Raw genomic sequence first — 16,916 nt, 5'->3', positions numbered from 1 at the left:
TCCCCAGCTCCAGCTGTCTGTTCTCTTTTGTCTGTTTGCTGCGTGCTCTTTGTCCGCTTCTGTTGTCAGCCGCACGGGAATCTGTTTCTTTTTGTTGTTGTTTCGTCATCTTGTTGTGTCAGCTCTTCATGTGTGGCGCCATTCCTGGGCAAGCTGAACTTTCTTTCACACTGGGCGGCTCTCCTTACGGTACCGCACTCCTTGCACCTGGGGCTCGCCTACACAGGGACACCTCTACGTGGCTCGGCACTCCTTGCGCATCAGCACTGTGCATGGGCCAGCTCCACACAGGTTAAGGAGGCCCAGTGTTTGAACCTGGACTTCCCATGTGGTAGACAGACACCCTAACCACTGGGCCAAGTTCGCTTCCCTGAATGTTCTTTATATTGCTTTCTCCTTTTCATCACTCCTATCTTCATATATTAGCGTTCTTGATGCTGCTCTACAGTTTTCTTAGGCACTATTCTTTTTTTTTTTCATTCTTTTTCATACTGCTCCTTACTGAACCATTTAATTTCTTATCTTTTGAATTCACTGGTTATTCTTTTTTATTTTTCCTTCTTTATTGTCTTTTAAATGTTACATTAAAAAAATATGAGGTTCCCATATACCCCCACCCCCCTCATCCCACTGCTCCCACATCAACAACCTCTTCCATCATCATGGCACATTCACTGCACCTGGTGAATACATTTGGAGCACTGCTACACCACATGGACAGTGGTTTTTCAGGGGTACGTACAGCTTCAAACCAGCACACCCTATTTTCTGGATCCCCCAAAAGACATGTTCCTTCTTTGTACAAGATGTATTCATTCTTTCACAGTATCCCATAAACCCTTAATATAGTCTGTGTATGAATTCAAAATTATCTAATTCTGTATCCAATTTCTAGAAGGCCAATTAAGTAATATGGTCCCTATAGGCTTTAAGTATTCAGAAAAGATGTAGACTGGATTTGTATTCAAAGTTACATCCAGATGGAATATGGGCGATATGTTAATTCAAGCTTACCTGGAATGTGGGGGATATGTTAATTCAAAACCTATCTGGTACTCAAACAAACACTTAAAACTCTAAGAAACTAACAGAGAAAAGTCTTTTTTTCATAAAAGCAGCATTTGACTGCCCACTCTTACATCCTCTGTAGAAAAGGGATGCAGAAATCCTGTTCAGGGCTTGCCTTTTTTAGACAGGAGCCCCCAGGCCTGGCTTGTTGTAATAAATTTTTCCTTCTCAAGAATATTCCTGAGTCCTGGCCTTCAATATGTGATCATGGAATCTCTCTGCTTCCATAACATTTCCTGGGGGCTTGTCCGGGATCACAACAAAGGCCAGAGCCTTTGGATGCCTCTGAGGAAATCAGGAGGGCTCAGGTGAACCCCAGCCCTGGGTGCCCCTGAACCCCTTTATGTCCAGAAAGAGGTTGTGGCTCCTCCTGGGGAAAAAACAAAACAAAAATAAAACGGACACACTGAAGGGTCTAAAAGGAAATCCTGAGGACAAAAAATTAAAAAACTCCACATGCCAGACAGGTAAAACCCCTGGGGGCAATGTGTAAGAAAAGCCTAACTGTAAACGTTAGAAGTGGGGCCTGATCAGCAGCCCAGGAGGACCCTAGTACTTCCAAAAGTTTATGGGGAAGCCATCTTCTCCAGGTCTGAAAAGAAAAGGAAAAAAAAAAAAGCCTGGTGTTTGGTCTTAGCTAACTGCATGTTGGCATCGGGGTTTGCCTTCACTAACATAGTGAAGGTTTTGTTACAGTGGGAGAGGCATTGATGGGTTTAAGCCCCACTCACTACCTCACTTTGAAAAAAAAAAAAGGCCTGCTGCCTCTTGAGCCTTTATTTTGGCTGCTCACTCTCTCTTTCTCTCTCTTTTCACTGCTTATAGGAAATGAGGCATCAGTATCCCAGTGCTTTCCATTGGGATGCATCTTGAAAAATTAGTCTGAATTTGGAAGATCTTGGTTACAGAAAAATGGATTGGTTTTTGTAATGAAGCTTGTTCTGAATATGAGTTGAACAGTGGAAAGGTTTGTCCAGAAATGGGTCTTTGTTTTGGTGCTGGATTGCAAATGAGCTTGTTTTGCAAACAAAAAGGGTAGGCAAAAAGTCCTGTGAGAATTTCCCCTTCCTGAGGTTGCAAGAATTAACAAGCTGTAGCTCAAGAATGGCCATACCAGAGAAATAGAAATTATGAATGAAATTGATGGACTTTGTGTTTCTGTCTGTGTGCCATAGCTCTTTAGTGTTTGTCAGTTAATTCAATGCCAGTGTATGTTTTCATGCCTCTGGATGGTGGTATTGAATTGTGTGAAATGTTGAACTTTGGTTAGGCTGGAATTCTGGAATGCCAGGTCAGTTGACTAAAAGGATGTCTCTTCATTCTTTCTAGAATGATAAGCAGAGCTTCTCACATGCCAGCAGGCTCCCCATGGGAGTCTCTTCTCAGGAATTGGGAAGTTCAGCCTGCTGCTGGTCCACATGGCCACCGAGCAGCCTTGGAGTGAAACCCTGAAATCCAGTTAAATCAGTGTAAAAAAGTAGGAGAACAAATAGATCTGAAACCTAGAAACCTCATGTCATGTCTCCTTTAAAAAATGAGGATATAAACTTCAAACTTCTCAGTTTAAACTTAGTCATGCCTATAAAAGGTGTGAATAATGATCAAAATTAAAAAAAATAAAAAGCCTCATGTGCCATGAATTAAGGTCAAAGAATTCCTAGAAATGCTAAATATATAAAATTCTTCTGTTTTAATCTGTGCATAACCTTGTGTTCAGCTTTGAAATCTGTATTTAACTTTGTCAGTTTGCTTGTGCCTAGGAAATCAGATTTGGCTTTCACCTGTTGCAAGTTGAATAATGGTGAAAGGTTAACCTAAAAATGAATCTTTAAATGCCAGTACTGTCTTGCTAGTGGATTTAATGCATAAATCACAGGTGAAATTTATTTAACTGCTGGAAAAGCAGAAAAACTACACAAAGTTTTTACTAATAAAATTGTTTCAATTGCTTAGTTAATAAATAAGGGTGCCCTAATTGATTTTAAGTAAAAACTTTCTAAAAACTAAGAGTTGAAATCATTGAATAAGTACCTTTATATATAAAACAGTAAAAAATAATAATAACTGAAATTATTACAGGGGAGTAGATGTAGCCTAGATTTCAGCTATTGTAACGGTAATCTTAAACTAATTTACCTTTGTTTATGGCTACTTCAAGTCTATCTAGTGCTTACTAGTAATGGTAATTATAACTTAAACTTACATTTAATTATGGTTATTTTATAACTAACTTCACCTACCCCTAGACTTCAACTATTATAATGGTAATTATAAACTGAGTTTGCCTTTGCTTACAATTACTGCAAGTCTGGGCCCACCCCTTGCCTTTGCTTATGCGTCTAAAGCAAAGAAAAATTATATCCATAGCATTGGAAACATTTTAGTTATAAGCCATTAATTAAGAAAGCCACAAAAGGGGGAAACCATGAACCCCTAGTCTGGAGAAGCCAGCAAAGAAAGCCTTCAGAGAAATCTTTCAAGTGTTGTTTCACAGTTAAACTTGTTTCATAAAAAAAGAAAAGTTTTAAGTAACTAAATTGTGTTTCCATGTCAAACTATTCATGTCTGCCTATTTGCTCAGCATAGATATTCATATGTCAGGATAATAATATCAAATTAACAAATAACTCTTAAAAAAACTCTTCAAATTGTTAAAAATTAAATGTGCAGTTACATATATAATAAATATTCCTAAAACCCAAATTAGGCTAAGCAGTATGGAAAGGTCATGTAGAAATCTGAATATAAAAACTATTGGGAAAGGAAAAAAAAAATTATTTTCTGAGCTCTTTGACCTGCCCACCCCACAGGGCCTTCTCTTTGCAAGAACTCTGAGGGAAGGGCCAGGTTTGGCAGATTAAAACTCTGTCTTCTGGACTGGGGAATGAAGTCAGATTTTCCTGTAGTTCCCCGTTTTAAACGTTTTAACAACCTTAAATAAGGGCAATTACTAATCCTATTACCAAATTTCAGTACGTAAAGGAAAAGTCCTTAAAAGCTATGAAAAAAATCATTACTAAATTATAATTAAAGTAAATTAAATGGTTTTATTATATTCCAGAACCTGAAAGTCAGTATGCTTTTAAGATTATTAGCAGTTTTAGAATTTTACCAAAGACAAGAGGTTTTAAGCCCCTGTAAAGAAAAGAGAGAGAGAAAAAAGAAAACAACATTCTTTGTTTAAACAATAACAGTTTCAACTTATTTGGCTTGGGTGTTATCTCTTTGGTTTATGGGATACCAGGTTAATAGCTTAACATTATATGTATTGGATCTTTAAAATGAAAATGACTGTAGCTTCATGTTTAATAAAATTAAGTTAAAAAATGTCAATCAGCCCTCTCCTAAATGCATAAAGTAAAACCCACTGGTTATTAATTGTAATTTAAGGCAAATTAACCAGTCTGTGTAACTGTGTTTAAATATAAAAAGTTTGTAAGAGCATTTTCCAAATTAAAGCATTTGAATGGCTAGGTCTAAAAAGCCATTATTAATTAAAAATTTAAATTAGTATTAATGGCAAAAAGTAACTTCATAACAACAACACCTGTCTGGAAGTCACCTCAATATGCATATTCAAGTGGTGGTAATGAAAAGTTACCTTGATTCCATTGGGAGTCTTCAGTTTTCATTTTAAAAATAGAAAAAGTGTTTTTTTCCTCTATTGCTAAAATAAAATACCTGTGTAATTAATGTCTTCATGGTGAAAGTGTAGAAATAAAAAGCAAAGTGCTACAAGTTCATTTAATATGTAACACATTGCATTAAAAATATTTAAAAGATATATAAAAATCAAGAGATAAACTTCAGCATTGTCAAAGTCTCTTATGCATTCAATCCAGGTGTCCAATGCATGCAGGGTACTTCTCCATATGAATTATTGGCTAAGTTGGTCACTGACCCCTAAAACAATAAAGTATCTACTACATCTCTGGTCATGATCCTGAAGTATAGGAACTATTTTGCAGCTTCAAACTCCTGCAGTAGCCAACAGTATTTCAGTACAGCTAAATGTACAATGAATATTGTCTCCAGACTGGCACTGTTACATAGTGCCAAAGAGTGCTATGCACCAGGTTGGTAAAATCTACTTTCCTAGTTTCTCTTTAGGGTCAATGGTGCTACAGCTTCTGTGAAGAACATACAAAGTGGAGCAATCAATACCAGAGTACTGTGAGTAGAATTTAAACACAGTTGGCACTGTAAGTTTCTCCCATGGAGAAATAATCTGTATGGTATTGCAAGCCTGAAACTTAAAACTATTAATTGCAGCTCAAGAAAAGACTTATGCATTGAGTAGTACATTAATTAATATTGAGTACTGTGCCTATATCCTTTTCTAGATATATGTCTAATGACTATGGTAATACTTCTAGTAAATCATATGCAGAAGGACAATGAACATGTGTTAAAAGTCCTGATCAATTTCATTTTCTGAGTAGTTAATAAACATGTATATAAGGTTAAAAAATGGCAACCTTGCCTAAAAGCAGTGAAGCCAACAGTTTTTTTAATTCAAAAAGCCACCAAATTATCTTGAGGGCACCTTCTCACAGTCTTCAGCCCACACCAGGTAAAGAATGTGCTTGAGCCCAGGGCCACCAGTGGCTTACAGGTAGTTGGTTTATAATGCCAGGCTCAATTACTAGAAACCCCCAAGGTGAAAATAAGGGGTTTCCCACCTTCCCCTTTTTCCAGCACCTGTACTTTAAGTTCCACAGTATACCCAGGGTAAACAAACCAGGGCAGCTAGTTTGGGGTTCACCCTAGAAACTGATGGATGGGTTGTTGGAAATGCTCAAGTCTACCTGTCAGGAGCAGTGCAGTGAAAAGTCCTTCATGAACTTCACTAAGACACTCATCTGTGGAGAAATGCCCTAACCAACTTAGCCAAATGGGTTTTCAAAAGACAAAGCCTATAAATAGAGTCAAAAAAAAGTTATCAGGAATTGCTCAATTAAAGACAAAATATAAAAACTACACTCTGTAGTTCTAGTCACTCCCACAGCTATTAAAGCTACAGGAATGTCCAGGATGGGTGTACTAATCCTGAATAAAGTCAGCTACCCAAGAGTGGCAGTTCACCAGAAGTGCCTGACAAAACACATGAGTGCCAGTCATTGGACAGCCTGAGATACCTCTTCAAAAGACAAAGTGAAACAGTGTCTATGTCAAAATCAACTGTCTCTTTTAACTCTAGCCCAAATAACTATTGCTGGGAAAAAGGCAAACCAGATTTCCCTTTAAAAACCTTCCCTTTTTTCATCTTCTTTGGCTTAACTGAAGAGAAAAATGCCTCTTCTCATTCCTCTCCTCTACCATAAAAACTGATACTGACAATTTATACCTAAACCCATTGCCTATTGCAATTTCTCTCTGAAGTTAATCAACAGCATAAAATAACTATATATATATATTCCAACTTTAGGAAAATGCTGCCTTTGCAGTCACCTGACATTTTCTACTTCTGTGGTCCAGTGTCTTCTTAGGGGGACTACATATTCTCAAAATTCTAATTAAGTTTATTTCTTTCAGAATCAACATCTTGTTAGCCATATGAAAACTTCATCCAGCTTCATACAGAATGCCAGATCCATCTTCCTCCAATCAAAATAGAATAAGAGTGTTTTTACACCTTGTCAGTTAGAGCCTACAGTCTATAACCAGCAGGAAGTAGCTACAGAAGAAAGATCATCTCCATTCAGCACCTCTTTAAGATTAAAGGTATAAACTCTCGGAGGGGGGAATATAGCAGGCTAGTAAGATAGGGAATTAATAGACATATCTGGAATCTGGCAGGGAGTGCACGTGGACATCAGTAACCCCCAAGATGGCTGCTGGAAGACCCCCCACCCCCAGGATTCTGCTATCCAGAACAAAGACTTCTTCTGGGAGCAAGGAAAAACCCCAGATATTCCCCAAGGACTTTATCATTGGGCCCTCACTGGGCCCATTTGACTGCCCACTCCTACATCCTCTGTAGAAAAGGAATGCAGAAATCCTATTCAGGGCTTGCCTTTTTTAGACAGGAGTCCCCAGACCTCGCCAGTCATAATAAATTTTTCCTTCTCAAAAATATTCCTGAGTCCTGGCCTTTAGTACAAAATCATCGAATCTCTCTGCTTCCACAACCTTAAGTCATTTCTTAAGCAATGTTAAATACAGAGTCCCATTAAAATCACTTATGGTGTAGTCTGAACTGGGGCACAATTCCCCTCCATCTGTGGATCTGTGAAACTGAAAGAATAAGTTATCTGCTTCTAATATACAACGGAGGGACAGGCATAGGCTAAACATTCCCATTCCCATAGAAATGGAAGGAAAACAGGGGTCACAGGTCCCAAACAATTCTGAAACCCCCAAGGCAAACTCCATTAGATTTCAAGGTCTGAGAGTCATCTAATTATCAATGTTTTGGGTTCAGAACCTGATGGAGCTGCAGCCCCACCCATTCCAAGCATTCACCCAGCCCCCAGATCTCCCTCAATACTGGAATGAAGGCTCCACCCTGTCCAAACATCAGGTTGGTGGACAGTTTCTCATCAAATGCCAGGGCACAGACTTCACTCTCTCAGAACACTGGGGTGACAGCACTATTCCTGAACAATGGAGCAGAAGGCCCTCCCTCTTCAAGCACCGGGGTAGACTCACCTTCTCTGCACAAATGGGTTGGCCCATGCTCTTGGCATGAGCAGATACCTGTGGTTCAGACCTCAGCTTCGATAGTTCTGCCCTTGAAGTGATTTTTCCTTCATTCTGCTCTTTCAGTCTAGACTGGCAGTGGTTCCATCCATACAGATCTTATAAAAATTTATTGGTTTTGCATGTAGCTCTCAGGGGTCCAAATCACATCAGAAAAAAGAACTTTCCACAGGTCCTTTCTGATGAGAGCATTTCCAATCCTGACTTCCATGGAAATTGCTGACTGATTCCATGTATCATGTTAAACTCTCACATGGAGCATTATTCTTTGGAAACTTACTTTCTGGATGCTCACAATTTTCCAAACCATTAGTTTCTGTTTCCTTTTACCTGAAAGTTCTGTTTCACCATATATATCCCTTTCAGCTTGTATTTTACTATAAACTGCAAGGAGAAACCAGGCTGCACTTTCCATCTTTAGCTTTGTAATCTCCTCAGCTAAATACCTAAATATGTCATTCTCAAGTTTTGCCTTCCATCTGACATCAGAACTCAATTTTGCACGTTCTTTCCCACTTTATAACAAGGAACACCTTTCTACCAGTTTCCAATAACACAATCATCATTTTAATCTAAGGCCTCAGCAGCATTTTTTACATCCTTAGTCTCATCAGAAGTAATTTTAACATCCATATTTCTACCAACAGTATCTTCAAAGCAATTTAGACCATTTCTATCAAGCACCTTACTATTCTTCTAAGCTCTACCTATTCCATGAATTTCACAGTCATTTCCACATCACTGGTATTTCAAATACCAAATTTTCTTTTGGTTTCCTGGGCTCCTCGTGCTAATACCGTGAAATGAGTCGGTTTAGACAATGGGGATTTATTCACTTATGGATTTGAGACTGGGAAAATGTCCAAATCAAGGTATCATCAAGGTGATGCTTCCTCCCCAAAGTCTCTGGTATGCTGGGGCTGGCTGGCTGTCACATATCAGGATTACATGGTGGTGTCTCCTGTTCTCTTCCAGGTTCCATTTTTGCTTTTTGCTCCCAGTGGCTTTCTCTCTGTGTGTCTGAATTGCATTCTGCTAATAAAGGACCTCAGTAATAAGACTAAGACCTATCCTGATTGAGGTGGCTCATACCTTAACTGATGTAACCTTATCAAAATGTCCTATTTACAGTGGGTTCACACCCAGAAGAATGGATTGAATTTAAGGACATGCTTCTCTGGGGTACATACAACTCCAAACCGCAACCATTTCCAAAGCTTTATCCTGTTTCTTTGGATGGACCATAATTTCCTCTTTCTTTGTTGTCTAATAATGTTATGTTGCACACTGTATATTTTAATATTTGATGGGTTAATGCTGTGATTTTGTCACTCAGCTGTCCATTACTTGAGTATGTATTGTGTTAGTGATATGACAGAGATTTCTGTGTCAGGAGCTAGCAAAAACTCATAAACCAATCCAAAAACACCTTTAATGGTCTTGAAAATTGGCTCTATGTTGGCTGCTGCTCTCCTGCCTGGTTTAGCCCTCCTATCAAATAGACCAGACTGAGGCAAAAGTGTGGAATCCTTTCCATCTTTTCAGATCCTGTTTCTTGTCTTGGGTATGTGCTCCTGCCTTAGGAATTCCCCTATTTATAGGAATTTGGATGCCTCTTTTATCCTCTATGAAGTAAATGAAGTAAATGCCCTAGCCCCTCCTGGTGGCTCTATTGTATGTCTTGAATTAAGAAATCTGTTGTCCCAGCTCACTTTGATGTAATTATTTCTTCTATTATCTGTCTATAAACTGCTTCTGCCTACAGGGCAAGTTCTAGGAAAGTTAGGCATAAGGAGTTTCCTGGTTCAGTCCTTTAGATACCACACAATAGATTGACACTGACATACAGACAGCCCAGTATATGGATAAGGTTTACTCTGTTCCTTCTGGCTCTCCAGTGAGCACACATGTTTGGTCATCAAATGTCTTAGAGGGAGTGGGAAAGGTCCAGCAAAGACCATGAGCTCTTCCTACCTTTTAAAAGTTGGGTTTTCTTGATTTGGCATTTGCCTAGTTACTGAAATTACTTAACACTTTTCCAAATTCTGAGGTAGATTGCTCTGCCAATTTCTGATAGTTGTTCATAGATTCTGTGGGGAAATTGAATGCTGAAGTTTCTTTTGTCTCCATATTGATCTACTGGAATGATACTTCATAATCTTTGAAGAATTTATAAAGGAAGAAATGCAAGGAAATCAAGAGCAGTGCATTTTCAAATAAAGAAAAGGAAAGTTCTTGTTGCCCTGAAAACTTTATGGGGTAAAGCATTATGGACAGTTTCACAAGTCAGCTGTATTATTCTCTGTGGAACATGTTACTGAAGTTGAAAGTATTTACCTATTATATTCAAATTTTTAAAACATAATTTTAACCTTATATTTGATAGTTTAGTTCTCTATTGAACAACATAATTGGATTGTTTTCTACACAAGTGAAAAAGATAAAGCATAAAATAGAACTATTTGGACATAGAGCATATCCTCTCAAAATTATTATTTGGAAACAGGGGTCAAGGTACATTTATTAAATAGAATCTTATAGCACTTAATTTCAAGGCCAGATTATTTCTTTGGTTGCCTTTTGTTAGACCTAAGAGAAACTATCAACTTAGTGTCATAAAGAATACATATGTATTTCAATGCATTCAGGATGAACAGAATTTTTATTTGGCTTTGTCAGTGGGTCCCACTTTGGAATTTGTGTTCCTGAGTGTGATGGAGTTGGACTCAGATGTGACCTTTCTACCCATGCATTTTCTGTTGCTTTTACTGAACCTGTGGTTGGCACTGGGGTTGGCGTATACTCAGGAGACTGGACTGGCCATGTGCCAGCTGGGCCCTGAGCCTCAGCAGAGTTGCAACTTGTACTCTCCTGTTCATTGGACTTACCCAGGTCAGCTAACAGGGAAGTGAAGACGGTCAAATACCACAGCAGAGAACCAAGAGTACCTACAACTGCAAGCAGGAGAATCGCATCCATCAACCATGTGGGATCTAAGTCCACTCTCAATATAGGGGTGGAGTGGACATCACCATCCCAGGGTCCACAGGATGGAGGAATAAAATATGGATTAGAGTGGACTTACTGGTACTCTACTATAGAACTATTGTGACTAGTAATGGAAGAAACTGTAGAATTGATATGAACAAAGTGGACATGGTAGTTGCTGAGGGCAGGGAGAGGGAAGAAGAGCTGTGATGTGGAGGCATTTTCAGGACTTGGAGTAGTCCTAAATGATATTGCAGGGACAGATGCTGGACATTATATATCCTGCCAGATGTACTGGGGGGAGGGGGTGTAAACTACAATGTGAACTATAATCCACACCGTGCAGCAGTGCTCCAAGCTGTATTCACCAAATGCAATGGATGTACCACAAGGATGAAGGAGGTTGTTGATGTGGGAGGAGTGGGGTAGGGTAGGATGTTGGGTAGGTGGGAACCTCTTATATTTTTTAATGTAACTTTTTTGTGATCTATGTATCTTCAAAAAATACAATAAAAAATGTTCATAATAAAAAAATAGGTAATTAAACAGGGGTATAACAATAATCAAGAATTCTTTGTCTGAATTTTTGCATGCCCCCAAGGAACATGGAATTGCTTTTGGTTTACTATCTTGATGGGGAACACAAAGTTACAGAGGATTTAACACAATTCTTCCTACCTTAATACTACTAACACTGCCTATCACTGAGTTAAGATAGTAATTCTTCTAGCTGCTGACTATGGCTATTGCAACCTTGTATTTTAAAACTGGGGGGGAGGGGCATGTTGAGGTGAAGACTGGTGAGTTTGCATTCACACTGAGACTACTGTGAGATAGACTAAAGGTAGAAAATCTATTTATCACATGATCTCTTTACACCTTCACAATAATTTGTGGTCCACAGTGTTATTTTGGGATCCCCCCACACAAGCATTCTCTCAGAACCAGACTACCTGGTTATTTTCTTTCCCCAGATAATCATCACATTGACAATTAGCTGTAGTTTCCTTTATTAAAATTATTGAAATAATTGAAGAAATGATGCATGATACTTCCCAGTTCCAACATCATCTTTATGCAAGGAACCTTGGGTCTTTAAACTGGGTCTAGTCTGAAAATTGGGTGAGGGACTATGACTGTCCATTTCAGTGACTGTAGACAAGCGTTCAGATTTCTAGGAGGCCCAATTTTTTCAGTCCTAGGGTCACTAGCAGTTTTTCAGTGATCACTAGTCAACAATTTTTACTAGTTCATTGACCTCATACTCACTTTTGTTTGGCAACTAAGTGCTTCCCCTTGATCTCTGCCCTTCCAGGATCCCATAATGCCTGTTCTAAACAGGAAGACCATTTCAGTGGTTCTGTCTTCTGCAGTGATAAAATTTGCTTTAGTTTCCTTATTACTAAAGCAAATACCATGCAACTGACTGCATCAAACAGCAGGAATTTAACTGATGATGCAACTGGAAAATGACCTTATAGGGAAGGTTCAATGCGGATCAGCAGAATATCCATGTCTACATAAAATACCATGACTTTAAAATGCTGTTTGACCTAAAGTAAGGGGGAAATGGAAAGGAGAAATGAGTTTATATGGCTACGAGTTTCTAAAAAAGAGTCTGGAGGCTGGCAGAAGGTTTGCCCTCATGCACAACTGAGCAGAGTCAGAGAGACAGATAAAGCAGATACAACCCCCAGATATTGGTTCCTTTGAGGGCTAAAGAGACCCATGGGAGTTATGGTCATGGCCGATGGGGTTAACTACCAGGGCAGATGGCCCCTCTTTGGAAATGGTGTTTATGTGTGATGAATCTGGACTCAGATGGGATCTCCCTTCATAAGACTTTCATGCTAATGAGCTGGAGGTGCAGTTAATGTTGGGGTTTAAGATATATTTAGGGGATTTGAATCTCTGGACTGACAATGTGATAGCCAGATCCTGAGCCTCAACAGACTCCAGCACCTACAATCTGATTTATTGGACTTACCACACTCAGCTAAGATGGAGGTGAAGAAGGACAACCACCACACCATGGAGCCTAGAGTGATTACAACTGAAAATGGGAGGATTGCATCCAGCATCCAGGTGGAATCTGAGCCTCCTCTTGACATAAAGGTGCAATGGACACAACCAATCCAGTGTCCACATAGAAGAGGTGGCATTGGATTGGGAAAAGTGGACATAATGGACAAAGGGTATGGGGAAAGGCAGGAAGAGATGAGAGGTGGAGGCGTCTTCGGGACATGGAGCTGCCCTGGATGGTGCTTCAGAGGTAATCACCGGACATTGTAAATCCTCACAGGGCCTACATGATGGAATAGAGGAGAGTATGGGCCATGATGTGAACCAATGTATATGAGGTGCAGAGGTGCCCAAAGATGTACTTACCAAATCCAATGGATGTGTCATGATGATGGGAACGAGTGTTGTTGGGGGGGGGGGGAGAGGGGGGGGTGGGGGGGTGGGGTTGAATGGGACCTCACATATATATTTTTAATGTAATATTATTACAAAGTCAATAAAAAATAAAAAAATTAAAAAAAAAAATAAAATAAAATAAATAAACAGGCAGTAAGAGAAAAAAAAAAAAAAAAAAAAAACAGCAGGAATTTATTGGCTCAGTGATTTATGGTGAAGAAGATTCCAAATCAAGTTTCTGTCAAGGTGATGCTTGCTCTCTTCCTGAAGTCTGGCATTCTTGGTTGGCTGCTGGTGACCGTTGGTCCTTGGTGACTCTTTCACATAGCAATGCACATGACAGGGTCTTCTGGCCTCTCCTTTTTCTTCTGGGTTCCATTGACCATCAGCTTCTTGCTTCCTCTCTTAGTTTGCTACAGGGCTGCCAATGCAAAGTATAGAAATGTGTTGGCTTTTATATTGGGAAATGTATTAGGGTAAAAACTTACAGTTCTGAGATTTTGAAAATGTTCAAATCAGGGCATGTTGCTTTCTTATCAAAGTCAGCTACTGGTTACTGTGGTGTCCTGCCACATGGTGAGGCAAGGTGGCAGCCAATCTCTGCCTAGGTCCTTGCCTTCCCCTCAAGTCTCACCATCCCCTGGAGTCTAGCTGTGGGCAGTCAAGCATATGGCTTGCCTCTTCAGCCTTGAGCCTAGGCTCTTGGGGCCTTTGTGATTCATCTTCAGCTGCTAGCGATCCTTGAATCCTCTCTCAAATGGAAGGGTCAAAATGGTATCTCTCTTTTACTGTGTCTTTTTTTATATTCTCAGTTTATATAAGACCCAGCCAGAGGAAGAGACTCCACTTGAGTCACACCTCACAGATGTAGTCCAATCAAAAGAGATCTAATCAAGTGATCTAATCATGGTCCCTTAAATCAATCTAATGCAATTAAAGGGTCTTGCACCCACAGAAATGGATTAGTTCAAAAACATAATCTTTTATGTGATTCACCAAATCAGAAATGAGTTTCAGAAATGAAGGATGACAGTGATAGGATTAAAACCCATCCATCCTGAGTTGGGCCACATCTTAAATGAAGTAACCTCATCAAAAGGTGCTAATTACAATGGATTCACACCCACAGAAATGGGTTAAGTTTAAGAAAATATTTTCCTGGGATACATAGCTGAAACCACCACAATCTGCCCTAGGACCTCCAAAAGATATACTCTTCCCATGTGAAAAATGCAATCCATCACAACATCCCTAAAGCCTTAAGTTACTTCAGTAAAAAATGCTAAGTATGTAGTCTCATCCTCTCTAAGCACCATGTTGGCAGTAAGGCTCTACAAAAATGCCAGGACACAGGCCCTACCCACTCTGAGCATGGGGTGGGGCAGCACTGTCCCTGAACAGTGGGGTGGAAGGTCTACCCCCTTCAGAAAGGCATATTTTTTTTACAATTATGATTTTGTTGGCATCTCTCAAAATATTTATTTTTTCCTTTATCTATCTATCAATTTATTTATTTTTCCATATAACCCACTCCCAAATCCCCCACCACATCATATTTGTAAATTGTATTTTTTTGAAGATATAGACATCACATAAAAAATGTTACATTAAAAAATATAAGAGGTTCCCATATACCCCCCAACCCCCACTCCACTCCTCTCACCCCAACAACCTCCCCCATCGTTGGTCTACCCCCTTCAAATGCAAGGGGGAACCTGCCCTTTCTACTCATATGGATCAACCCACTCTCTTGGCTAGAGGAAATTTTTTTGGTCCATACCATAGTTTCCACGGTTCTACCCTTGAAGTCATTCTTGCATAAATTCATCTCTTCTCTGTCCCTTTTATTCCAAGTTGGCAGTGGTTCTGCTTATACAAATTTCACACACAAAAAAATTCTCAGCTTTGCATGTAGTTCATAGGGGTCCAAATCATCAGACAATAAATCTTCCCACAGATATTTCCTGCATAACTGCACTTCCAATCCACTGAAATGGCTGACTGGTTCCATGTTCAATTAAACCCTTATATGGAGCCCTGTTCTCTGGGGACTTGCTTTCCAGAAGCTCAGGGTCATTCCTTAGAGAGCCATTTCTGGCACTAGTCTCAGAGCACAGTATCTGGACAGGCTCAGAATTTTCCAAGGCATCGATTTCTGGTTTCTTTGTACTTAGGAATTCACTTTTCAGCTTAGTTCTTTCCTCTTGCTTTTCACTATAAGCTACAAGGAGAAATCAGGTTAACTTTCCACACTTAGCTTGGAAATATCCTCAGCTAAACATCCAAGTTTATGAATTTCAAGTTCTGCCTTCCATCTGACATTTCTTACAATTTAAAACAATAATTGCCTTTTTCCCACTTTCCAATAACAAATTAATTATTTCCATTTATGACCTCATTAGAAGTACATATAGCATCTGTTTTTCTACCAACAGTCTCTTCAAAACATTTTACTCTTTTTCTATCAAGTGTCTCAAATTTCTTCTAGCTTCTCCCCATTACCTAGTTCCAAAGCCATTTCCACTTTTATTTTGGTATTTGCAATAGCTGCAACCCACTACCAGTACCTAAATCTGTTTTAGTTTCCTTATTGCTAAGACAAATACAGTGTAATGGATTGGTGCAAACAACAGGAATTTATTGGCTCACAGTTTTGAGGCTAGGAAAAATCCAAATAAAGGCACCGTTAAGGTTATACTCCCTTTCTGAAGACTGGCGTTCCTGGACTTGCTGCCAGTGAGCCTAGGTCCTGGGCTCCTCTCTCACATAACAATGCACATGGCGGCCTCCTGGCCTCTCCCTTCTATTCCAGGTTCTGTTCACCTTCAGCTTCTTGTTTCTTACTGCATTCTAACCTCCTGAATTTTGGTTTGCTTATAAAGTACTCCAGTAATAGCAAAAATTGCCTCTGTGGTCTTAAAATGAGATTCTTTGGACCAATATTAGCATCTATGTTCTTCCATGTTCATACCTTGAGGTGAGAATTTAGATCTATGAATTTGTCATTATTTGGGGATAATCGCTATAATGAGGTCGTTAAGTCATAAGACGCAGTCCTTGTTACCATCCCTCCCAGTATAAAGGTCCATCATAGTTGCTGCTTGGTCTCCCTAAGCCTTTCCTTCAATAGGCACTTTATTACATTCAAACATCTATGATGATTTGTCATGTTTTGCTGCTGCATGCCATGAATTACAAATATTTCATTTTCCACTGGTGTTAAGGTCATCAGTGCCTTTTATATAATAAAATAACAGATCCTGGATTTCCAGTTTTGAGGCTCTATTTCCTTGAACCAATTATGTAACCAGCACAGTTAGAATTCTGTCAGTGAAAGATATTTTCTATAACAGAAAGTCATTTAATACAGAGATTCAAAAGCTCACAGGAGAATCAGAATTATTGGAAGATCAAAGATCAGGAAAAGCTGTGCTGGTTCATAAGTTTTCTATCTGATTTCAGAAAATCAGGAAGTTGTGGACTCAACCATCCTAGCTGATTACATCACTTAAGCCCATGATTTACAAGAATACCTGGAGGTTGCGCACATGCCTGTCTATAGAAGCTCAAAATACAGCCTCTGCCTCTTCTACCTTCCAAATTTCATGTAACTGCCTTTCACTGTTGGATCTAACCTAGAACAAAATAAATGTCCAGGTTTCCAGTCCTTATAATATAGGAAGAGCATCAGAAATGGTGATAAGAGTGCTGAGCTACCATCAAACAAACTAATGTAGTGG

At 39.3% G+C, this 16,916-nt stretch overlaps 1 protein-coding gene across 1 annotated transcript in view; it reads left to right on the top strand.

The window, feature by feature from the left end:
• Positions 1–16,916, top strand: part of NPFFR2 (neuropeptide FF receptor 2) — a 125,732-nt gene that overhangs the window by 24,695 nt on the left and 84,121 nt on the right. The gene's annotated exons all lie outside the window — the stretch shown is intronic.

This window comes from Dasypus novemcinctus, chromosome 1 (assembly GCF_030445035.2).
Source record: "Dasypus novemcinctus isolate mDasNov1 chromosome 1, mDasNov1.1.hap2, whole genome shotgun sequence".
Classification (NCBI taxonomy): domain Eukaryota; kingdom Metazoa; phylum Chordata; class Mammalia; order Cingulata; family Dasypodidae; genus Dasypus; species Dasypus novemcinctus.
The sequence above is the reverse complement of the archived record's forward strand: the minus strand, read 5'-3'. Positions and strand labels throughout refer to the sequence as shown.